At 36.7% G+C, this 26,530-nt stretch overlaps 1 protein-coding gene across 1 annotated transcript in view; it reads right to left on the bottom strand.

The window, feature by feature from the left end:
* The window catches only part of CELF2 (CUGBP Elav-like family member 2), an 866,707-nt gene that overhangs the window by 839,138 nt on the left and 1,039 nt on the right, over positions 1 to 26,530 (bottom strand). The window lies entirely within an intron of this gene.

The raw sequence follows: 26,530 nt of genomic DNA, 5'->3' as shown, positions 1-26,530 counted from the left end.
TCAAATAATTAATGGACTACTTTATAAAATTGCTCCAGAATATTAAAAATCCAAAGCATTGCCCCAAAGTATAGGTCTCTCGTGCCTAAGCAATCATCTTTAGTTGCAGTTGCTATTTTTGACTGACATATAAGAATCACAATTGAATTCATTTCTAATATACACCGTATACTCGCTGAGTTATGTGAACAAATGGGAGAGCTAATTGAAATGATTAAATAACACTAAGAAATGAAGAAACATGAAAAATACAACATGATCGGACACTGCCAAAACAATCAATACTAGACGGAGCTGACACTGAAAAATGTGGTCTAGTTTTAAAATTATCAGTGATGAAGACTCTCATTATGCTACAAATGTACCAGCACTGTTACAGTTACAATTTGGAAATCCCAGGGCTGTTTGTCATTCTGGATGAAGATGAAGACAGGACTAACATATCTGGACTCTCTAAGAAAAATCCTTTAGAGAAGTGAGGTTTCATTTTTGTTAGGTTGAGTCATTATTATCCTTCAGTATTAAGTTCTGTAGGGTGTAGGTTATGGGAAGTTTTTTTTTGGTGAAGAAGTTGGTGTGAAAATGTTCATCAGTGAGATGTCTAGAGCTTCTTGACAGCACTTTACAGGGCTGGGTGTTTGAGATGTGTATCAGAACCGCATTCGCTGAAATTACATTGATGTTTAATGGAAGATTCTCCATAGCCTTGCTTGGAGGAAATTAAGCTGGCCACTATCACCATTCCCTACTCTAAATTTTGCCACTTTCAGTAGAGGAGGGTGTTCAGATATGTTGTTCTTTGTGTCTCTGTTGGGGATTTTGGAGTCAGGATTTTGATCCCAAGCTCCTTCTTGCATTGGTTATATGGTTTTTCAAACCTTGAAGGAAAAGAATGGAAATATTTGATAATGAATGTACTTCAGTTTAACATCTACATTAATTTACTATGTCAAATTAATGTTATCAGTTTTTAAGGATATACCTGTTATGTTTCTTAATACCATCATTATACAAACAAATCTCTGTTGAGAAAGAGTAGAAAAGAGAATAAAAGTGTAGAAATATGGTAATAATAATACCTGCCATTTCTTGAGCAATTAATCTCCTTGTGCATTAGTTTCTTGTCTATAAAATGAGGAAGATATTAGTAAAATACATGATTAAGTGAGCAAATACACATGAAGTGTTTTTGTAGCTTATACGTTATAGCTAATACTCAATAAAGATTCAATACAGCTAGGTACCAGGTATGCTAAACATTCTCGACAAATCACCTCTTCTGTCCATGAACACAAGTCTATCAGGCAAGTATTTCCAGCTTCTTTGTTGCAGATGAGGAAACTGACACATAGGGAAATTAAATAATCTGATGAGGTCACAGAACAAGTAACTCTCCTAGAATTTGAAGTTTGATTTGTCTGACTCATGTTTTCAACTCTTTCACTAGTTCAGTCATTTGTTTTCATCGCTATATTGATTTCCAAATAAGGATTGGGATTACTACTCCATTAGATTGCACTGAAAAGGCAATATAATAAGGATATCCTTAACTAATACTTCAAAATAAATTATAAATCAAGTTAATTACATTTGATTTATCAAAATTAATGTTTTATGGTTATAGAACATGACAAGTTTATTTTCACTTTGGGGACTTTTGTTTTCTCACGAACTGTTGAAATTAGCTCATTCAATTAATAATATATTGGCTTTCACTGTTACATTTTTATGTAACAATCATGTAATGATCACATAATGATTATGTAATGATTATGCATTATTAAACAAAAGAACCCTAATAACATTTGCAATCTTTGTATTACAAATACTACTAACTTCAATTTCTCATTCTTATGTTCAACTATTTGATACAGATATATTTTTATATAATTTAAAGGGTTAAGCACAAAGACCACCATTACTAATTCATTTGGTATTCATTTTAAGACCTTTAATCATGATGCATTAATTTGGTATAAATGTGGATATATTATTTCTTAACAATTCCACTGGAATTTACCAGTTAAGTTGTCTAGTATAATTTCAACATCTTCTCAAATATGCATCAAAGTATAAGGTTTTGGTTATGAAACTTCCAAAGGTGAGGAAAGAGTCGAAGCATTTTTTTCTTTTCACAGGCGATATTGTAATACCCAATGGAAGGATGGGGTCATGGACGTCATGAAAAAGCCAGGGTAAAACTATCCACAGTTAATAATGCAGAAAAACATACTGTAGTGTGTTTGATTTAAAATTCCTGGGATTTAATGTACAAAGCTTTAGAACCAGTCCAATCCATGCAAGACAAAATCAACCAGGCTGCTGTTTGGCTTTGTAAATGGCTGAGATGTAACTTAAGAGAGGGAAGCTTTTGATTGTAAATGACCTCCCAGCCTTCATGCTGCTCTGACCTCTGACGTGGCCACTTGGCCATTCTACAATTTAAATTTTACAACTGTCCTATAAGTAAAACATTGGCAACTAATATCTAATAATAATAGTAACAAAGTAGAATATACGATCCAAGAAGAGCTGTCTTGAAAGGACAAAAGAAGACATTGCAGCATCCCCATTTGCTGAGAGCCATCACAGAAATCAGAGGAAGCCAGCAAGATATCTATTCTGAAACATGTCTACTTGTCCTGATACCTTTAAGCATAAAATGCTTCTACATTCTCTATGCAAGTGAAACACACCCCTAGGCATATATGATGGACAGGGAAATTTAATTTTATACTAGAAGAATGAAGAGATGGGATAGGAAGATAAATGTCAAATTGCTGCTTTGAGTTTTTATAGTAATTCCTCTCTGCTCCCTTTTTGCTTTTCCTGACCTTTAGTGGACTGAGTCTTCTCCATCATCATTAGATCCTTCTGCTTTTAACACATGTCAATGGCTTCCTAAGTTAGGGTACAAACTCCAGGACAACAAACCCAAGAATGTTTATCTAGATTATTTTTCAAAATCCAAAATAGGTTGAGCATTCTAAATCTGAAAATCCAAAATGCTCCACAATTTAAAACGTTTTGATCACCACTGACATGATGCTCAAAGGAAATGCCCATTGGAGCTTTTCAGATTTCAGATTTTCAGGTTTGGAGTGCTCACTCAGGTAAGTATAATGCAAATATGCCAAAACTCCCCCCCACAATAAAAGGCCAAAAATCTGAAACACATTGGGTCCCAAGCTTTTGAGATAAGGAATACTCAATCTGCCATATAACGAATAGTAAATAGCATGCAATGGTGTAAAATGTAAAAGTTACTTTTGTATGAAGACAAAAAATACAATTTATTAGAGAAGACTCATTTGAGCTCTGATGTTTAGCAGTTGCTGTCTCTAGATCACAAATTAAATCATGGTATAAGAATCATTATGGGGCCAGTTCTAAGCCTTTCTATGTGCACTTGCATTCCTGTGTGGGTTTAATTAACCAATGAGAAAAGGAAAAGGTTGGAGTTCTTTACTGGTGCTTGTATTATCTGTTGATTGTTTTCCTTAGTGCTTTTTCTAGTCCAGATTTAGAAGCTCGAGAATGAAGACCACCATTTCCACCTCTACCACAGGCTCTTGGAGCCTCATTGACATTTCCAGGAGAATAAAGAGCATACTACTGGAGAGGCTGTAGCATTTCTTCAATAACTGAATGCCATTATTCTATGTTTCCATAATTCTAATTCTACTCCATCCTCTGATGCATGCAATTAACTCATTGGAAAATGGTCTTTCTTGACATGACTGCTGAGTATAGAATGTAAAAGTTTCTGATCACAAACTTTGATGAATACAGGGGTGATTTCACTTCCTCTCCTGTATTTCTCCACGTTGCAATTGTCAGTTATTATTTTTAACACAAGTAAGCTTCCTATTTATCCTGATTATAATGATGTTGTAGGGCTCTGTTTTGCACTTTCATGCCTATTTTAGGAACGGATAGGATAGAGACAGTTAAATCCAGTGACAATCACTGCAACCCTCCCGGGAGTATTCTGGGAAGAGGTGCTATATAAACACAAAGCATTCTGCAAAAATGGTTGTATTCACCCTCATAACATCTCATGATGTGGATGCACTGTGAACATTGTTAATATAAAGCTGCTAGTGCCACAAATAGAGCAGAGATTATTTTCTCTCCCTGCATGGGGAATGACACCATTTTCCTCACATTTCTTAAGAGGAATTATCCATTGGACTGTTTTGTGAATGGCAGCCTTGCATGTATTTGTCTGATTGTTCACAGTTGTAACCAAAAGACTTGCTTGAGACGAAAAGCAATATCCTGGGCTTAAAAGTTTATATGTGTACAGGTGCTTCCCACTGCAAACCAAATTGGAAAAGGCTAACATAGGATGCTAAAATAAAAATGAGTAGAACTGTTTATTAGAGAAGAGCATCTGTTGAACAACGCTATGAACACCTGTCACCTCTGGACGATCATGCCTTCTAATTGCGGGTCCTTGGCATTACTCATCACTGCCTTAAACATTTTAATCAAGATTATGCTGTAACAACATGAATTTTATCTTAGCAATAATGATCAGAGATGGTAGGCAATGTAATTGAATCTATTATCAACCACTGAATGAGGAGTTGAATCTTCTGTAAGGCCAATCCCCTTGGCAGATCATGTAAAAAAATATTACTGGGCTGCCCCAGTGAAATGTCAGAGCATCCCTAGAGGGCAATTCCTGGTAGCATCAGAAAGAGTACATAAAGAGATATAAAGTACAAGCTGCTCATAAAGCATTATCCAGAAGCTATCTGAAAAGAGAAATTCAACAAAAGGGATATTTTCATTGGAAAATATCCTCTTCTTCAGGGCTGATATAGAATGCAGGATTTTAAAATAAAGCCCATATCCAGGATGGTAGATATACTGCCTAATTATTAGATATGCTAATTAAGAATGTCATTGTGTGATTTGATAGTATTTTATTTGGTATGTTTAATTTTTAGGTTCATCATCTATTGAAAGCCACATTAACATTTTTGGTTATTAAAATGTGCACATATGACCAGCTGCACATTGACTGGGGCTAGGTTTGTATTCCTAACCGACTGAAAAGCCACAAGTACTTTAGTTGAAAAGCTCTCTGGCAGGGCGTGCTGGCTCATGCCTGTAATCCCAGCACTTTGGGAGACCGAGGTGGGTGGATCACTTAAGTCCAGGAGTTTGAGACCAGCCTGGCCAGCATGGTGAAACTCCATCTCTACTAAAAATACAAAAATTAGCTGGGCATGGTGGCACATGCCTGTAGTCCCAGCTCCTTTGGGGGCTGAGGCAGGAGAATCTCGTGAACCCAGGGGGCAGAGGTTGCAGTGAGCCAAGATTGCACCACTGCACTCCAGCCTGGGTGACAGAGTGAGATGAGAGTGAGACAAGTGTGCGGGGGAGGGGGGAGGGAGGGGGAGGGGGAAGGGGGAGAGGGAGAGAGAGGAGGGGAGGAGGGACAGAGGGAGAGAGAGAGAGGAGGGGAGGAGGGACGGAGGGAGAGAGAGAGAGAGGAGGGGAGGAGGGACAGAGGGAGAGAGAGAGAGAGGAGGGGGGTGGGGGGGAGAGAGAGAGGAGGGGGAAGGGAGGAGGGAGAGAGAGAGAGGAGGGGAGAGAGAAAGAGGAGGGGGGAGGGAGGGAGGGAGAGAGAGGAGGAGGGAAGGGAGGAGGGAGAGAGAGAGGAGGGGGAGGGAGGGGGAGGGAGGGAGGGAGAGGAGGGGGGAAGGGAGGAGGGAGAGAGACAGAGAGAGGAGGGGGAGGGCGGGAGAGAGATGGGGAGGGAGGGAGAGAGAGAGAAGGGAGGGAGGGAGGGAAAGAGAGAGGAGGGGGAGGGAGGGAGAGAGAGAGAGGAGGGGGGAGGGAGGGAGAGAGAGAGGAGGGGGGAGGGAGGGAGAGAGGAGGGGGGAGGGAGAGAGAGAGGAGGGGGGAGAGAGGGAGAGAGAGAGAAAGGAGGGGGAGGGAGGGAGGGAGAAAGGTGGGGAGGGAGGGAGGGAGAGAGGAACAGAGAGAGATGGGAGAGAGAGATGAGAGAGAGAGGAGAGAAGAGAGAGAGAGAAAGAGAGAAGGAGGTGAGAGAGAGGAGAGAGAGAGACGAGAGAGAGAGGAGAGAGAGAGAGACAGAGAGAGGAGAGAGAGAGATATGAGAGAGAGATGAGAGAGAGATGAGACAGAGAGAGATGAGAGAGAGAGAGACGAGAGAGAGAGAGAAGGAGGGAAGGCAGGCAGGCAGGCAGGCAGGCTTTCTGCAGGAGGAATACAATTTTTTAACTTGTAGAGTTAAGGATTAAACTGATTTTCTTTACAGAATATTTTGCATTGTTCAATTTGCTGCATTTTCAGAGTCCTCCTTTCAGCCTCTCACTGGACTGGACACCAGCCTGGTAGACAGAAAGTTTAGAAAATAAAATTGATCATAGAGAGATCTGACTTCTGTCTTTATTTCACTGGTAAATTAAGGTTAAGAAAACTAAAGACACAGACAGCAATCTTAAAATTTTCTTAAATAAACTGGTTGATTTTATATTATAGGCAAAGAAAGGGGACATTTTCAGATCTTGGAGATAATAATTGGCTAATAGAACATTTTACCCACCCTTCGGTTTGTGCATTCCTCAATTTACAGACTAATCATGTATTTACATACCCAGTGGACTCCTATGTGCTACCAGGAACTGTGTTATGCTTAGCCCAACTCACTATGAAATCTTCCAAGTGATTTCAGAGGAATTGTTTTTCTCTCTATTTTATAAATGAGGACATAGATATTTGGAGAGGTCATCCCATGACATTTTAGGTCCTAAGAAACAGAGTTTGATTTGAACCCATTTGACTCCAAAGTCTATGCTTCATTTCTTTATTTTTTTTGGTATTCTACCAGTGTGGACTGAACTGTTTACCAAACATTTGTTTAGATTGTACCTGTGAGACTGTAACTTGTAAAGGTGACAGAAGCAACACGGAGAAGCAAAAGCCATTGAGAAAAGTTTTTACCACTTATGGTTTCTAAGAGAAGGGGACACACCAGCCACAGGAGGAAGTACCCGGCTCGTTAAGGAGGCAGAAGAAGGGAGGAGAAAACAGGGTCCAGCGCCTTTATTGTGTTTTCATGGGAAGGAAGGGGCCAGGCAGGTGAAGCAGCTGAGCAGGTTTAAAACTGGCTAGTTTGAATAATTTCAGTGAGCTCTGAGCTATCAAACAGTGACAGGGGAGGTGTCCTTTGTCATCCAGTACCTGGCACTGGAGCGATTTAGGGCAGGGAAATATTGCCTTGCTGTGTGAGTTAGATGAAGGAGGTGGCTGGCGGTGTGAGCTTTGGAGTGGTTGGTTTGTACAGGGCAGGTGTGTTCACAGGCGAGTTGTTTACTATCTGTAGGAATTAGCCCTGGGAGGGGCAGTCTCTCCAGGATTAGTAAGATGCTCCAAAATGTCAAAGCCTCATAAGACACAGAAAATAAAAAGCATAATCAATACACTGTTGTTTGAAAAAGAAAATTGTCTTTGGTGTAAGTTTGATAAATGTTGCAAACTTTGTACTTGGCTTGAATATTTACAGTACCTATTAGCATAGTTAAGATTGCATGAAAGTCTTATAGTGAAGGAAACTTTTTTAACACTTTAACCCAGAGTTTCTTACATTGATTTGACCATTTACAGCCAACTCCTATTAACATTAGCAGAACATGAATGCTATAAAAGCATAGTTTGGTAAATACCTTCCTTAACCAACTTTTCACGTATTTTAAATTAGGTGATTTATATAAATCTGTGATTGAACATTAAGCAAAACATACACTCTATACATTTTATGCATTGAAAATAATCTATAACGTTGCAAAAAACATACCATATGCATTGGGATATTTCTGAACAATTCTAACAGAATCTTTCCCCATGCAATGAAATGCATGAATACATAATCAACAATTTCCAAAATGGAATCTTCTGAAAGACATTTACTATGCAAACCAATCTTTCTTACAGACGCAGAGTGTATGTGCAAATCAATATTGTTCACCTATTATAGCAATTTCTATCATGCTAACCCTTATATCTGCTTAAAAAGATAGGAAAATGATCCTTAAGTTTAAGAACATCCAAAATGTGGCCATTGAGGATTCAGAATCATGCATTGCTAGAAATAACTTTTGCCTAAATTGGACCTTCTACATATGCAATGAGACCTGATTCTGTATTATTTCATGTACTGCTAAGCCTGTGTTTCTGCCAGTGAATAATTATTTTGAGTTATTAGAGGGAAAATGAAGCATAACATTTGCATGATTTCCCTCAAACTACAGAATTGAGTCGACAATTTACAATTAAAAGGGAAAAAATCATCACACAAAATATTGAGATCTGAAGACAAAGAAATGATATTGTTTCCTTTTCTCTTCTTCCCAAGACTTGCTGACCCAATTATTAATTTTCCAATAATGTCATATGTCATTCAAATGGCCAGGTACTGGCGTGACTTTTAGTTCTTTCAGAGTATCAGGGAGTGGGATGCCATCTTCAAATCTAAAATAATCCAGCTTCAGGGGGGAAATGGAGTGTGGGGAAGTTGATTACCTGAGATTTGGAGTTAAACTGGAGTTGAGAGAACTTTCTTCTTGTCATGCCTTTCCCCAAAGAAGTCTGTTTATGGTGGATAAAAGTGAGGGCTCACTTAATTAGCTCATGTACTCATTCAATAAATATTTATTATGGACCAACATATACTAGGTACATGATGGAAAACAAAGAAATTCCCTGTGCTATGGAACAAATTTTGAAGTGGAGACAAGTAATAAATAATTAAGCATGCAAATAAACATGAAAACATATAGGAATAAATGGCACACAGAAAGCACTTTAATGTGATGGCAAGTGACTTATTAGCTACTCTAGTTTCAGTGGTTGAGGAAAGTCTCTATAAGGATATAATTATTTAGACTAAATAAGAAGGAGCTGGGAAGAACATTCCTCTTGAATTTTTTTTTCAAAGTACTAACACTGAGCAAGATCTTTTTTTACCCCTGAAATGAAGTCTCACTCTTGTCAACCAGGCTGGAGTTCAATGGTGCGATCTCGGCTCACTGCAACCTCCGCCTCCCAGGTTCAAATGATTCTCCTGCCTCAGCCTCCTGAGTAGCTGGGATTACAGGTGCCTGCCACCACTGGGCAAGATTCTTTATCATGTGAATGATACTGTGGTGTAAACACCAATTAAAATAAAATTTATGGTGTTTGGAGATGAAAATCAAGCTAACTTGATGTTTAGAAAACAGTCCCCACATGAACAATTTATTGGGATGTTGATGATTCTCTATGCACTTTGAGTTTTCTGTATAATATAGTTTTTAGTTATCAATTTTCATTCTTACTTTCAAAGGTAGTTGTTACATACCCATCTTCAAATGCTTAAGAGTGAGTTTGTTTCCTTCAATTTGGGAGTTTAGGAATCTGTGACCATCTATGTGCTTTATAGCAATCATTCTCAAATTAGGTAGCATCTTGCTCACTTAGGAAATCTGTGAAAATATGAATAGCTCATGTGTACCCCCTGTGATTCTACTAAGGACTATATTTCAGTGCGTGGGACTCTGGGCTTTTATTAAGAGATTGTTTGCTATGTTTCTCTGAATTACCCTCAAATTGAGAGAGGCACACAGTGGGTCAGGAGAGCTTGGGCTATGGGTAGCTGCGTGCAGAGAAAGGAGTTCTGTTGGATAAGGGGAGCTGACTCTCAAATAAACCTGGTTAGTATGCTAAGTTAAGGGGGATCCACTGCTTCAGTGCTCCTCTGGAGGGATTAATGGAGGTCATAGGTCCTTCAGACATGACTCAGAGGCCTGTTGGATGAGGCTTTGGGCTCCCGTGTTTTCACAGAAATGCTCTTTACTGTTTTATATTTTGTGGTTACATGTATGACTTAACTAAGTTAAAGATTCTGCTTCTAAATAGATTAAACACCACCGAGCTATGTGGTGAAGAAAGAACCAGGAACAATTATTTCCGAAGACCCGCTGAAGTCAGATTCATAAATAAGATTCTAGATGCCAGAAATCATAGGTGAGATCCTGGGAGCCAGGCTAAATCTCCACTTGATCTTAGCCAAAAGGCTGAGAAATGATCAGGCTAAATCTCCAGGTCAGGCTTGATGATGCTTGGTTAAGACAATGAAGGCACAGTTACATTTTCTTTGCACAGAAAAAGGTAAAAAGGTTTAAATTGTGACTAATAGTAATAGTAATTCCCATTTATTAAGAAACCATGACATTTCAGGATTGCAAACGTTATGCAATTTATTCCACATAACGAAAGTTTGAGGAAGATATTAATATTTTCACTTTCCAAGTGTGTAAACTTGAGTTTTAAAATATTAAATGACTTGTCCAAAGTCCCCTGGTAGATCAAGAACCTAAACTGAGGTCTGTGTGGTTCCAGAGCTCGTATTCTTAATCACAGCTTTCAATCAGACCCTACCTTAGAAAAAACAGAGCTCTTTGCCTGATTTCATTGGTGAGAATTATAGAAAAGGTGATGAAACCATCATGATACTTATCTCCTTACCATCACGATACTTATCTCGTTTCCATCATAACTTCTGTGTAGTTTGAGAATTAGTCTAGATGGGCCAGGTGTGGTGGCTCACGCCTGTAATCCCAGCACTTTGGGAGGTCGAAGTAGGTGGATCACGAGGTCAGGAGGTCGAGACCATCCTGGCCAACATGGTGAAACCCTGTCTCTACTAAAAATACAAAAATTATCCGGGCACGGTGGTGTATGGCTGTAGTCCCAGTTACTCAGGAGGCTGAGGCAGGAGAATCACTTGAATCTGAGAGTCAGAGGTTGCAGTGACCTGAGATTGTGCCACTGCACTCCAGCCTGGGTGACAGAGCAAGACTCCATCTCAAAAAACAACAAAAAAATAATTAGTTTAGATGAACCATCTCTAATAAAGATGAGAAGATGGAGAAAGAGAATACTTCTTTATTCTCCATCTATCTCAGATTCTAAGAGGCAGTCCTTGCTTGAAGAAAAAGGAAGCAATGTAAAAAAATCAGAGCAGACAAGCGACCTGTCAGCCAGATAATGCCAGGAGAAGAGTGGGGATGGGCACATTGAAGCATGAACAAATCAAAGATTTAGAAGTCTTTCCAATTTTACCAAGCCATACCAAACCAAACCAATTAATTTAACCTACTCTTTGTGCTTTTACTTATTATTGCTCCTAAACCAGAAATTTTTGCTTCCAGTGATTTACACTTTGCTGTGAATGCTTTTAAAACTGAAACTGTCCCAGCCAGAAATGATGGAGGTCTGCTTCCAAAAATGTCTGGGGCCAAATAAAGACCCATTCAAGTGTGTCATGAGTTTCTGACTTCTTACCATCACAATCCCTGCATGGGTAGCTTCATCTGTCATTCTGATTTAATAATTTATCTAGGGCGATCTCATATACTATGAGTGAGTCCAAATACATGGTGAGTCCAAATACAACCAAAACATCATTTTCCTCTAATGACTATATAACTGTATTTTTAGATTTAGGCACATTTAGAGAGAGTTTTATCATGTATTACTGATTTTTTTCTCCAAAACAAAATTAAATGTAATAATGCTCTAACTGCATCAGATGCTATCAAGAGGAACGTGTACATTAGCTTCTTCCTTTGGAAACAGGAATTTTCTGGTACATGTTTGTTTGAATATCAATCGGCACAAATCAAATATCCAAAATGTGTAATATACTTAATGATAAAAATACCTAACTGGGGTTGTGAGCTTCAGCAAATAAATAAAGCTTTTCATTGGCCAGATTCCAGCCTTCAGTGGGTGGAAACTCGTAATGTAATTGAGAACTAAATAGCATTGGAGTCTATGGTTTTTCCCATTCAAGTCTTGGCTTAGCTGCTGACAGTCAATTTTTGTGCCACATAACCTAATTTTTCTCAGACAAAAGATAGCAAATCTGATGGCTAACTTTTTTCCTGGAAGGGTATGTAAGAAAACTGTTTATATGGAATCCGGTGTCTGGCCACGTTTTTAACTGATGCTTGTCAATGACTCAACAGTAAGAAGTGAGACTCAAAACAACCTCAGGGATAATCTCATATCTAGAGCATTAAATTGTATTACAGATATTCTGAGGACAGAAATAATAAACTGCCCCATTGTATGAGGGATCCATTTTCCTTGGGGAACATCAGGAATGAAAAGATTCCTATGCCACATTGTTTTAAACACCAGTTTCTATGTCATTTATGAATTGGCCAATTCTTTTTATAAAGGGCCAGATGATGACTTTTTTTTTTTTGGTGTTGCAGGCCACATATAGTTTTTATCTCTTCTTTCTCTATTTTCCTCCCTTCCTTCCTTTCTTCCCTCTTAAAAATGTGAAATCATTCTTAGCTCAAGGGTCATATAAAAACAGTCTGTCGAGCTCTTAATCCTATTTACTTTTTAGGGGTATTAGGTCATAACAGCACTCGGCCTAGAAAACTGCTCAGTCAAAAAGCTAAGACAGGGTGAGGATGCAAATGTGATTGATGAGGTTTATAATTAAGAGGGGATTAGCTTCAAAATTCTGGACGACTGAATGCCCACCAGATGTTTCTATTTTCTCTACCTACTTAGCTGTGACTATGACTTGGGCAAACCAGAGAGATGAAACACTTCTAGGCCCACCCATTGTATTTTTGCTGTCATGCAAAAACTCTCTGAATCAAAGGCAGCGCCAGTATTGGAGTGGGCAGAATTGTATTCTCAGTTCTCCATTCTTTCCAATAACCTTAATTGAAAAATATGATAAATGTATGCCTCTCCCCAAGCCCATCTTATGGAATGAGCTGCAGAAACGTAGCTGAAACTTCTAATCAGAAGCCAGGCTAAGAACGTGGACTGGTCACCTTTCTCAGCCTCATGGTTTGATTGATGATATATTTGTCCATTTTGAAGAACAACAGAAATGATGTGTAGGTTAACTAGTTTGAATTATCTGTCTCCTTCTGCATTTGTACAGATATCTGAGTTGGCTGTGATAGAAATAAAGAAATAATATCTTTAAGTTACCTACATTTCTGGAATTTTTTTTACATAAGAATAATTTCAATTACATTGTCGGTCCTTATAATACCTGACTTACCAAAGGATCACTTTTTAAAACAGTATTAGTCACCAAATGAACCATTCACAAAATGAAGAACAGTTAACTTCCTTGAAGCTAAACATTAAAGGCCAGAATGGGGCCAACACTGATAGTTTGCTAACTCTGTGAGAAAGAACACAAGGAATATAGAAAAATCATAGTTTTGAAAAATAAAAAAAGGTATGATTGAAGAATATGCAAAGGTTCTCATTTTAAAAATATCTTATATTCAGAAAATGCCATAAGAAATAAATTTATATTTTCCCACCAAGAAGTTGGATATCTGTTAGGGCATTTGATGCTTTTCTTTTTTAAAACTTGCATGCCAACAAGTATATTTAGTGCAGATTTTAACTTACCATAAAAATCTTTGGGTTAAAGATATTGGGGAGTAGGAAAAGGGCATAGCTACCATCCAAATACAGACGTTAGGGTCCCAGCCAGATGGCATTACTTTGATACCTCCCTTCCTGGTTTTTGGATCAAATCCCCTTTCCCAGCAGATGTGAATAGACATCATAATACTGTTACCATTCTCAGCTTGGTAATAAAAGACAGCCTTGAAATTCAAGTAGCCCTTTGCCTCTGCATCAAACTTAGCTCTCAAATACCTTCTTGATAGTAAACATAATGTTGAATAATTCACACCATGTGACTGAACCTACTTGGGATGACACAGAGGGGCAGAGCTGTATGACTAAAGTTAAATCAGAAAGAGATATAAAATGATAAATAATCTTTCCTTATAAACACAAATGGCATTACACTGAAACGCGTTGAAATTATATGGTATTTGCCCAGAATGTTCTTGAGTTTGAGGAAATTTACCAGAATATCTGTCAATTACTCCTAACTAAGCCGTGCTAACCAACTCTTTGCCTTGGAATGTGTATTCAAGAGAACAAAAACCCAGCAGTCTCTGTGGTGGAAAGCAGCAGCCTCCAGTTAACTTTAGCAAAACCAGGTGCCAAAGTGACTCAGAAGCGATGGTATACAAAATGAAAAGGTATTGTCAACAACCATTACAAAAGAAAGAGCTAAACAGCTTAAAAGCGGAGTACAGAAAATAATAAAAGGAAGAAAATGTCTGCCCACTCAAAGAAAAATGCACTCCATGATCTTAATTGCTCACAATTGAGAGTTTAAGGGTTCATTATTTAAAAGTTAAGCCTTTTATGCATAAAAAAATACAGAGAAGTCCTGAGCAAAGTGTTAACAAGTAACTAGAAGCACTTCTTAGCCTCAAATTACCTATGAGGACAACGTATATTGAGCACAATTGGGGGAAAATATTTTAATTACTGCATGACATGTTCTTCATCCTTCTACTGATGGATTGATTATATTTGTGTTCCAGAAAGAGGCCCTCGAATTATATAATTGAATATCCCTGTCTTCCCAAATAATGATGCTACCCTGAAAACTTGATCTGGAAGTAGGAAATTACTTTTTTTTTTTTTTGAGTGGCCAAGCACAGGTGCTCAAACAATTCTGCCAATAATTGCAATGTTGGTAAGTCAGTACCTTCACCAGTTTTACATATCTCCTTCCATATGAGTGAGACATGGGCAGATTGGTGTGTTAGAAAGGGTCCTGGGTCAAAGTTTCAGGGGACATGGGATGTAAGACTAGACCATCAGGAACCCACTGAAATGCTACTGAGAAAATTCTGTAATCTCTTTCCATCTATCTGCTTCATTTTGAGTGAGGATGTAATAACTGCCCTCCCAGAATCAGAGACGTACAGGGTAATGTACCTGGACATCATCAAATGTGTACACAAAAAAAGTGCTCTAGAAATATAAAAGTAGGGAATTGTTCCACATATGGCTTATACGAATCTTTTCCAAGAAAAACAATTCCTGAAATGTTCCTTGGAATACTCCTTTGGACATTCTGAACTTGGCATCTTCTCATTCTACCTGCTCTCCATCTTTTCCAAAGAAAGCATTATCCTATTGACCTCTGTGTTAAGAACATCATTCCTAATTCACCAGTGAACCCTTCAGATCTACTACTAAAGTATGCCCTAAGTCTGTCCTCTTCCCATTATTTCCACAACTAATGTCTTAGTCCTGACCTCATCGCATCTGATAAGACTCACCTGACTGTTCCCCTTGCTGCCACATGTAGAGAGAGTACAGTCTACTCTCCGTAGAACAGTCACAGCAATCCTTTAAAAACAAAAAGTCTTCAGTTCAAACCCTTACTGGTGACTTCCTCTCCTGCAGAGAATTTTATCCTTTGTACTAATAACCTCCACAGCAGGGGGTGACTAATGACCTTTTCTGTATGGCCTGCAGGTTAGGAATCATTTTTCCAATTTTACACGGTTGTCACACAAAAATTATATTGAATTCAAATTTCAGTGTGCATAAATAAGTTTTATTGCAAAACTGTCACATTTACTCATTTATAGATTCTGTATTGCTGCTTTCATTCACACTAAAACACAGAATTGTTGATCCATAGACATTATGGTCTGCAAAGCCTACTATGTTTAACTTTTTGGCTTTTTACAGTTTGTCAACTTCTGCTCAGATGGGGTGACTTCTCTTTTTCTACCATTCACATTGTTACTCTCCTCCCACCATGCTAACTTACTCTGTTAAGCTTGTTTTTGTTATGGTATTATTTTGTCTTTTTTCCCCCTTTTTGTGGAGAATGGGATCTCGCTATATTGCCCAGTCAGGTCTTGAACTCCTGGGCTGAACCTATGATCCTGCCTCTGCCTCCTTAAGAACTGGGATTACAAGTATGAGCCACTGCTCCTGGCCTATGGTACTATTTTATATGTTGTTTCCTTTTGCCCTTGGATACTATTTCCCTGAATATCCGAGGACTTCTTTCCTCACATTACTCTAGAATTTAATTGTTACCTTTCTGAGGGAGGGCTTCCTTGACCACCTATAGGAAATAGCACTGTTATAAAAATAAGAACAGGACACAAGTAGTAGTTTGTTTCTGAAATATAATCCCTGGTTTGTCTGAATTCAAACCCTTCCCATTTAGATGTTGAACTTTTTCACTGTTAAGAATCAGTGTTAAATATCAGATATTTAATAGTCAATAGCTCAGATATAGTTTAGAGGACAAACTAGGAGTGGAAAATGACATGATTCTCTTTTTCCCAGTTCTTCCAAGGGCTTAGTGTGTGACTCTGGACCAATAATTTAGTACAATTAAGCCTCACTTTTTCTTTCAATGACTGAATAATTATTTCCTTTGATCTGCATAGTAAATGTGATGGTTAACCATAGGCATAACCATTACATGAAACAAATGACTCAACGAAAATAGCAAGAACAACCAAACATCCCAAGAACACATTAAGCTTGTATCATTCTCATCAGGATTTAATTTTACATTCTTAAATCCCAGACTATTTAAAAGGCGTGACTGTCTTCACAAAAAACCTGCTAAGGGTATATGTAACATTAGTACTTGTATTAGTTTCCTAGGGCTGTTGAAAAAAGTACCACAAATTGGGTGGCTTAAAACAACAAATATATCACATCACAGTTCTACAGGCCAGAAGTTCAAAATAAGCAGGTTAGTAGGGCTCATTCCTTCTGAAGGCTGTAAAGAAACTCTTACCTTTTCCTAGATATTGGTGGTTTCGTGGAAATCTTTGTCTTTCCTTGGCTTGCAGTGGCATGTAACTCTGGTCTCTGCCTTCACTTTCACAACGCATCTCCCTGTCTCTGTCTTCACATGGCTATCATCTTTAAAACACCAGTCTGATTGGATTAGGGGCCCAGCTTACTCCTGTATGATTTCATCTTAACTAACTACATCAGCAATGACCTTATTTTCAAATAAGCTCACATTGTTAGACAATGGAAATTATGACTTCAATGTATTTTTTGAGGGGAGGCACAATTCAATCCACAACAGTACTCATAACATCAGGCAGCACAAAGCTGAAGCTTCAGGAGTTCCCAGTGTCAGAAATGAGATCCTGCAAATATGTCCATAGCATCTGGATATAGAAGAAAATTCATAGAAGAACCCATAGAAAGGGAGAACCCCAAAATAGGAGTAAACTCTTTGCCTAAATTCTAAGTTGCCAAACTACATGGGCCTAGGGGAAACCTCCAGGAGGCCAGACTAATAAAAGCAGCATTTGTGAGCTATATGAACAGAACAGATATATTAGTAGCTGCACACCAACGAGAAAACAAACATTGCATTAATGTCCAGGCAAATTAATTAAATACTGTAATAACAGAGCAAGAATTCTCAGATGATTACAGAATTCATTGTCATGACAATGGATTACCTTCAATGTCTAGTTTACAACCCAAAATTACTAGACATTCAGAGAAACAGGAAAGTATGGGCCATATACAGGAGCAAACAATAAATAGAAACTGACTCACAATGGTCACAGATGTTGGATTTAGCAGACAAAACCTTAATAGCAGCAATTTTAAGTATGTTCAAATAATTTAAAAAAGTAATATGTAATCAGTAAAAAGAGAACCTCCAGAGAATTAAATTTATAGAAAAATTATAAATTTGAGAACTAAAAAATTTGATAAATTTTAATAATTTACCAGAGAAACTCAGCAGATCGGAGATGGCAGAGTAAAGTATGAGTAAACTTGAAGATAAATCAATACAAATTACCCAATTTGAAGAATAAAGAGGATACACATTGATAGAAAAATAACAGAGCCTGAGAGGCTTGTGGAAGAGTATCACTCAGGCTATCCAATATGCAACTGCAATTCCCAAGAAACAAGCATGAAAATATTTTGAAAAAAATAGTTACAGAATTTCCCCCAAATTTGGCATAGAACATTTAATTCAGATTCAGAAAACTTAATGAACATCAAACAGAACTAAAACAAAGAAAACTATTCGTAAGCACATTGTAATTAAACTGCTGAAAGCCAAAGAAAAAAAAAATCTTGAATTCAGCTAGAGAAAACACACACATTAATTACAGGAGAAGAAGGCTTTGATTGACTACTAACTCTCCTAAGAAATTATGGAGCCTGGATAATATTGGAATGACAAAGCAAATGACTACACATTTAAACAATTGGTCAATAATTAATTCTATGCTTAGTGAAGCTATCCAAAAAAGGAAGATGAAATCAAAACATTTTTAGATAAATATAAAGTGAGAAAATTTATTACCAGGAGGATAGCATTCCAAGTAATGAAAAAGATGTATATAAACATCTTTTATATACAGGCTATATCAACATATTTTTTTCTCTTAAATTCTTTAAAAGAGAAATGATTGTTTAAAGCAAAAACAACTTATTTGTGTTTATATTGTAGATACAAATGACAAATATTATTATATATATAGCTCAAAAGCCAGAAAGTAAATGGAAATATACTTTTGGAATGTTAATGGCATTAACTCTGAGTACATTGGGTTAAGTTTAAAATGAATATTGTAATCTACAATATTCTATTCATGAAAAGAGGGATACTTTATAATAAAAAATGGTCAACACAGCAGTATAATGTAACAATTATAAATGTATACACACCTAATAACAGAGCTTCAAAATACTTGGAACAAAATCTGAGAGAACTTAGGGGGAGAAATAGACAAATATTTAATAATAAAGATTTTATACCACTCTCAGTGACTGATAGAACAGATATGATCCGCCCTCAAAACAAAACAAAACAAAAAAAACAGTAGGAAAATGGATCATAAGGACAGTACCAACCTAAATGGAAATAGAATATTACATCAGATAACTGTGGAATACTCATTCTTTTTATGTACATCTGGAGTTTTCATCAAGATAAGCCATATGTTGGGACATAAATCAAAATATATTATTGATTATTGGGCATATTCTCTGATAAATGCGATTAAATTAAAAATCAGCAATAATGAAACATCTAGAATGGCCCTAAGTATCTGGGAATTAAATAATACTCTTCTCAAAAATCAATGAAAAAAAGCAATTTCAAAAGAAATTAGACACTAAAATGAAATAAAATTTAGAGATAAAGCTAAAGTGGTGTTTGGGTGGAAATTTATAACTTTAAAGGTACATATTAGAAAAAGAGAAAAGGACTAAATTAATTATATAGGTTTCTACCACAGAAGGTAGAAGAATGGATTCCCAAATCTGTCCATGCTTTAATCCCTGAAATCTTTAAATATGCAATACTAGATGGCAAAAGAAACTTTGCAGATGTGATTAGTGGCATGGACTTTGAGATAGGGAGATTATTCTGGAGTATTTGGGCGGGTCCAGTATCATCACATGCGGCTTTAAAAGTGGAGAACCTTTCGCAGTTGAATTAAAGGTAGGAGGTAGAAGAATGAAGAAGGGAAATTTGAAGTGTAAGAAGTATTTGACTCAGTATTCCTGCCTTTGAAGATTGAGGAGGAAGTCTACAGGTCATGGGATATGTGTGACTTCCAGAAGGTGAGAATGACCCCCTCAGCTGATAAGCGGCCAAGAAACAGGGATCTGAGTTCTACAACCCTGAGAAAATGGATCCTTCTCTAGTGTCTTCTGAAAGAACTACAGGCCTGCTGACACTTTGATTTTTGTCTAGTGAGATCTGTATCAGACTTCTGATCTACAGAACTCAAAAAGAAGAAACTTGTATAGTTTAAGCCACTAAGATTTTGGCAATTTTTTATGGCAGAAGTGTAAAACTAATAAACTCATTTTTTTAAAAAAAGGGGTAGAAGACACAAACTATTAATGCTAAGGATGACGGTAGAGATACTACTAGAGATCCTGTAATAATCAGGGGATAAGAGAATATGAATATTTTATGGCCATGAAGGTTGAGTATCCCTTATCTAAAATGCTTGAGACCAGAAGGGTTTGGGATTTTTGATTTCTAAAAGATTTTGGAATACAATGTTTGCATTATTCCTATGTACTAGTTCAGAATCCCTAATCTTAAAATCTGAAATCCAAAATTCTCCAATGAGCATTTTCTTTGAGCATCATGTTGGGTGCTCAAGAAGTTTTGAATTTCAGAGCATTTTGGATTTCAGATTTTCAGATTAGGGATGCTCAACCTGTACTTGGGATTACTCAGATGAATTATACAAGTTCTCTGAATAACATAAATGACCAAAACTAGTATAAGGAAAAATGAAAAATTTAAGTAACCCTGTATCTACTAATAAAATTGAATATTTAATTAAAAGTCTCCCCACAAGGAAAAGGCCAGGCACAGATAGCTTACTGGTAAATTCCATCACACACTTAAGGAAGAAAAAAAATTACCAATTCTACACAAAATATTGCATAAAACAGAGAAGGAAGGAATACTTCCCAACCAATTTTATGACACTAGTATTACTCCAATGCCACACCAAAGACATTACAAGAAGGCAAGGTGACAACCGGTATCCTTCATGAAAAAAGACACCAAATTCTTAATAAAAGTATTAGCAAATCAGATCCTCAGTTCATAGAAGGACAGTGCTCTTTCACTACGAAAACTCTCAGCAAACCAGGCATAGAAGGGGACTTCACCTCCTTTATGTGGTAAAGTCTCTGCATAAAAATACCTCATTCTCTACAGTGAGAGACTAAATGTGTTTCCCTTAAGACTGGGAACACGTCAAGGATGTTCACTTTCATTATCTCTACTTAACATTTCACTTGAAGTCCTAGATATTTCAGACAGCTAAGAAAAAGGATAAAAGACATACAGTTGGAAAGAATGAAGCGTTTTGATCAAAAAGTTGATGGTGTATTTAGAAAATCCTAATAAGAATTTTAAAATATGCACGATAACATGGAAATTTGTTAAGATAGCAGTATAAGAGGTCAGTAAACAAACATCAATAATATTTGTATATTATAGCTACAAGCACTTGGAAAAAAATTTCACTTATTAAGACACTAAAACGTTATGCAAGGGGTCTTCAAAGTGTTCATGAAAAATGCATATTATGAAAAAATTATGCATGGATTTCCATTTTTTTTTGCACTGTAATAAATTCATACTAACTTTTTATAAAACGTCTGAAGAGGATCTAGTTTGAGGCATACGAAGGATACAAGATGAGTTTGAGAAGAGCCCCTACTAGAGCAACATGAATTCCATGAAAACTGAAGAAAGAACAAACATCAAATTTAGAATGAAGCTTGGGTGGAAGAATGAGATCACTGATGCTTTATGTAAAGTTTATGGGGATAGTTACCCACATAAACTCACAATTTACAAATGGATAACTTGTTTAAAGGAGGGATGAGAACAGTGTTGAGGATGAAACCCACAGCAGCAGATGGTCCACATCAATTTGTGAGGAAAACATTTTTCTTGTTCACGCCCTAGTTGAAGAGGCCCAACAATTCACAGCAGGAGCAATAACCAACACCATAGACATCTTGAATGGTTCACCTTACACAATTCTGACTAAGAAATTAAAGTTGAGCAAACTTTCCACTCAATGGGTGCCAAAACCATTGTATCCAGATCAACAGCAATCAAGAGCAGTGCTTTCAATAGAATTTTTAAACAAGTAGGATGAAGATTCTGAAGCATTTCTTTGAGGAATTGTAACAGGAGATGGAACATGGCTTTACCAGTATGATCGTGAAGACAAAGTACAGCCAAAGCAATGGCTACCAAGAGGTGAAAGTGGTCCAATTAAAGCAAAAGCAGACCACTCAAGAGCAAAGGTCATGGCAACAGTTTTATGGGGATGCTCAAGCCATTTTGCTTGTTGACTTTGTGGAGGGCCAAAGAAAGATAGTATCTGTTTATTGTATAAGAGTGTTTTGAGAACACTTTTTTATCAAAGCTTTATCATAGAGTCCTTCACCAAAACAATGCTCCTCCTCATTCCTCTCAAACAAGGAAAATTTTGCAAGAGTTTCAATGGAAAGTCATTAGGCATCTGCCTTGCATTCCTGATTTGTCTCTTTCTGCCTTTTTGTTTTCTAATCCTAAAAATTATTTAAAGGACACCATTTTTTCTTCAGTTAATAGTGTAAAACATGTTGCCTTCTCATAAGTTAAATTCTCAGGATTCACAGTTCTTTAGAGATAACCTAAGTGGCTGGTATCATTGCTTATAAAAGTCTCTTGACCTTGATGGTGCTTATGTTGAGAAATAAAGTTTACATTTTTTATTTTTAACTTTTAATTCCGTTTTTCCATGACCTTCTTGAAGTCCCCTTGAATATTTAGGAAAAATTTCACAACAATAGTGAAATACCTGTGTACCAGAAACTACAATCCATTGCTTAAAGAAATTAAAGAACAACTACATAAATGAGGAACAACTGAAAAATTGTTTATGGATGGAGGACTCGATAGAGTTAAAATGTCAATTTTACAAGTTGAATTTATATTCGATGCAATTCTAATAAAAATTTCACCAGAAGTTTTCCTGGGGTAAATATTTACAAGCAAATTCTAAAATTTATATCAAAATGAGAACTTAGAAGAGCCAAAGCAATTTTTAAAAAGAGAAAGTTGGAGAATATACAGTATCTTTTTCCAAGACTTACTATAAAGCTTATCAATACAATGTGGAATTAGTGAAAGAATAAATGTATAAATCCATGGTACAGATCCCAGAAAATGACAACCACACCTACTGTCAAGTGATTTTTGACAAATAAACTAAGGTAATTAAGTGGGGGTAAAGAATAGTCTTTTTAGTAATGGTGCTGAAGCAACTGGCTCTCCATATGACAAAAAAATTGAACCTTGGTTTTTATTTCATACTAAACATAAACATTAGCTCAAAATGCATGATATAACTGTGTGTGAACACTGAAATTATAAAATTTATAGAGAAGCACTTAGGAGAAAAATCTTAGCATTTCCACTTTGTCCACACAGAAAAGTATGAACCATGAAATAAATTTTTATGCTAGTATATTATAAGTGGTATATTGGTATATTGTGGTATGTTGGTATATTGGTGGTATACTGGTAATTTGGATTAATTCAAATGAAAATATATTGTGCTTTGAAAAGACATCATTAAAAATAATAGGAAAGTCACATACTGGGAGGAAATGTATTCCATACACTCGTCTGAAAAGATATGTCTATCCAGGAGAAAAAATAACTCCTACAACTCAATATTAAGATGACACATGGAGCCCAATAAAAATTGGACAAAATATTAGAACAGATACTTTACCATAAGCCAATGTGTTCATGAAAAGATGCCCCACATTATTCAATTTCAGGGAAGGTTTATTAAAACCACAGCGAGTTAATACTACATACCCATTGGAATGGCTAACACTGAAAAGACTGGCAATACACAAAATGTTGGCAGAGATACCCAGCAACTGGAATTCTCCAACATTGTGGGAGAAAGTATCAAATGTTACAGCCACTTTGGAAAACTGCTGGGTTTTTTCTTATACATTTCAACATATCTCTACCATATGATCCAGCCTTTTCAATTCTAGCTGTTTACCTGAGAGAAACACCTATGCCTACATTAAGGCTTGCACATGAATATTCATACAGCTTTACTTATAACAGTTCCCAAATGGAAAGTACCCAAATGTTCATCCACAGGTGAACAGATGAACAAACTATTGCTTATTTACATAGTGAAATACTACTCAGCAATAAAAAATCTACTGATGTATGCAACAGTATGTATGAATCTGAAAGTCAGTACCCAAAATGAAAAAGCCAGACATAAAATCCATACTGCATAATTCCATTTATATGACATTTTATAAAATGTAAATTAATCTATAGTGACAGAATACAAATCTGAAGGCCTGTCTGAAGGCCAGATGTGGAGGCAAGAGTCAAAGTGACACAAGAAACTTTTGTATGAATGGAAACTCTCTGCAGCTTGATTGTTGTGGCTTCACAGGTGTATAAATCAATGAAAGCTCATCAGATTGCTCAAGCGGTACTTTAAAAGGTACATAGAAATATCAGATTATGCAACGTTGTTTCAGGAGAAAGACATTCTTTTTTCTTGGATCACATGTAAGAAGCATTTGAACAGATGCTAGAACAGCATTCTCAACATACACTCACTATTCTGTTGCAATTTTCCTCTACAGTCTTGGGGGCATTAACATGATAATGAAGAAAACAGAAGGTATAAAATCATGGGGCAGGTATAACCACACATTGATTCAACACGAACACAGAGGTTAAGACTTAGAGCTTGTTAGCTGGTAATTGTCTTGTAATTTGTTTAAACCACAGGTGGACAAGCCCGCCATAACCATCTCTTTTCCTTACAAGTTACCCATCTTCCACTAGGATGGAATAAAAGAATTATAGTGTTGGATGGGGTCATTTCCTCTTTGTAAAGATGAGGAGGACAGCGGACTAAGTAGATTATGAATGACAAAGGCAGTGGGTGATGAGAAATGAGACTTGATACCTCCTGACACCCCATTCAACGCTTCCTGCCCATTTTTATTTTACAGTAAAAACACACAAAAATTACAGCTGTTAAGACTACTTACATCCATAAGAATTTTTTCAAAAAACACAGGAAATAGAAAACATGTGTGGCTATAGGTGAAGAATTGAAGCAAATGAGAGAAGCAAACATTATGTCAGCTCCAGACACTCAGAAATAAAGTTACAACTTTTCTTGATCCCAATAGCCTGATACAATGCTAAGGTCATCATAAACTAATTAATCAAATTACATTTTCTAGTCTACCTGCTGCATTTCTTACTACATTGTAATTCCCCTGATGACCAAGACATGGCTTTTTCGTTTTTCTTGTTTCCTGAAGATTCTGATATACTTCCTGTCACATAGTTGATCCTCAGTGAACATTTATAATAAATTGAGCAAATGTCAAATGTCGTATTTTCAGGGAGCAATCCATATACTTTCATGTTGCCTTTAATGTTTATTCTGGCATTATATATATTTTTGTCCATATGTCTGTGTGTAAAATAACAATGTGTATTCTCGTCAGAAGGTATTTTCTATTTCAACACCTGTGCAAGTAGAAGGTGAAAATCCTTCCCAAATACCGCAAGAGCTCATGGCAAATGCAGAACTATTGTTAAGAAATTTTTCTGTTGAGCCTGTAATGTCATAGCACTTCAGTGAGGGAAGAAGAAAAGACAAACTGATATTACGTATCCTTAGGTAAAAGGATTTGGGGCTATTCCTGACTCTCTATTGGAAAAAATAGGGTAAAATCTAACTAACATAATTTCAGTGTTATTCAATGTTTTGTTAATGGGGGAAAGCATCATTTTAACTGTAGCAATCTATAGTGTTATGGACTGATTACTAGTTCAAATGACAGAGTCCTACAGTGAAACCCATAATTTTACATTGCGTTCTGCAAAAGATGATGGCAGTTCTTCACATTTAATGGTGTTGCTAGCTCAGAATCTTGTTAACACTCAGAGTCTGAGAGGTTGTGCTTATCCTTTCTTATTTTAAGCCAGAAGGAAAAATTTTCAAAGATCTATTGGCCTTTATTTTTCACGTACGGGATTTTGGTCAATTAGAAAATTACAAAGAAGAGGCACCTCAATTTGAAAATTTGAGAATAGAATGGTAAAATTATAAAGAAATGATTTTTTTTCCATAATAAAAAAAAAGACAAGTACTATGGTTTGACTTGCATTTAGCTCTTTGTAGCTATTTCTAGTCACTGATTCTATGGAAAGTCGCTAAGGAGTTAGTTGCTTGTTACTGGGCAACAATTTATTCCAATTATAACTGAAATGTTGCTAATAGACAGTTACTGGTGGATAAGAACAGACTTTAAAAATGAACTATTAAATCCACAGCATTTTCTCTTGTTGTAAAGAGGCAGAAATTATTCTAACAATTGACACTTTGTAATGTTCTAAGGTCTTTTTAGACATGTCAAGCGCTCTGGGGGCACCGGTGAGGACCCAGGGGCGGCATGGTTCAGAGCTGTTAAATGTAGAGTGACACAATTAGATAGAATAGCTACAGAGACCCGAGACCAAATGTTACCAGCGTATGGAATGCCACATTCTCTATAAGATGCAAATAGCATACAACCTTCAAAATCCATAGGAGTTTTTTTTTTTCTTTTTTTTTAGAAAAAGGTTTTAATGGACATTTGGTAACTACATTCTGTTTTTGACAACCTCCCCATTACATTTCTAGTTATCTATTCAAAACCAAAGGACAAAAAATAAAAAAATAAAAACTACACCAGTTTACAAAGAACAATGGGGCGACAGCAAAATATATTCCTTGCTGTTTCACACGTGCTTTTAAAGGGAACAAACAACCAAACAGAGAAATTGTAGTTCCTAAGTTTCTTGACCCAAATCCAAGCAGACTCATTGACAAGCCTAAACCTCTCCGTGTGTCTTCCTGCTTCTGAGGCTAAAATATGGATAAGCTCAAAGTTTGACACATGGGTATATTTTCAAATGACATGTTTAATGTACAGAAAAAGAGATGTCTATGTTTTTTTCTTCTTTATAACA

Source organism: Pan troglodytes, chromosome 8 (genome assembly GCF_028858775.2).
Source record: "Pan troglodytes isolate AG18354 chromosome 8, NHGRI_mPanTro3-v2.0_pri, whole genome shotgun sequence".
Taxonomy (NCBI): domain Eukaryota; kingdom Metazoa; phylum Chordata; class Mammalia; order Primates; family Hominidae; genus Pan; species Pan troglodytes.
This window is presented reverse-complemented; position numbering and strand designations above follow the sequence as displayed.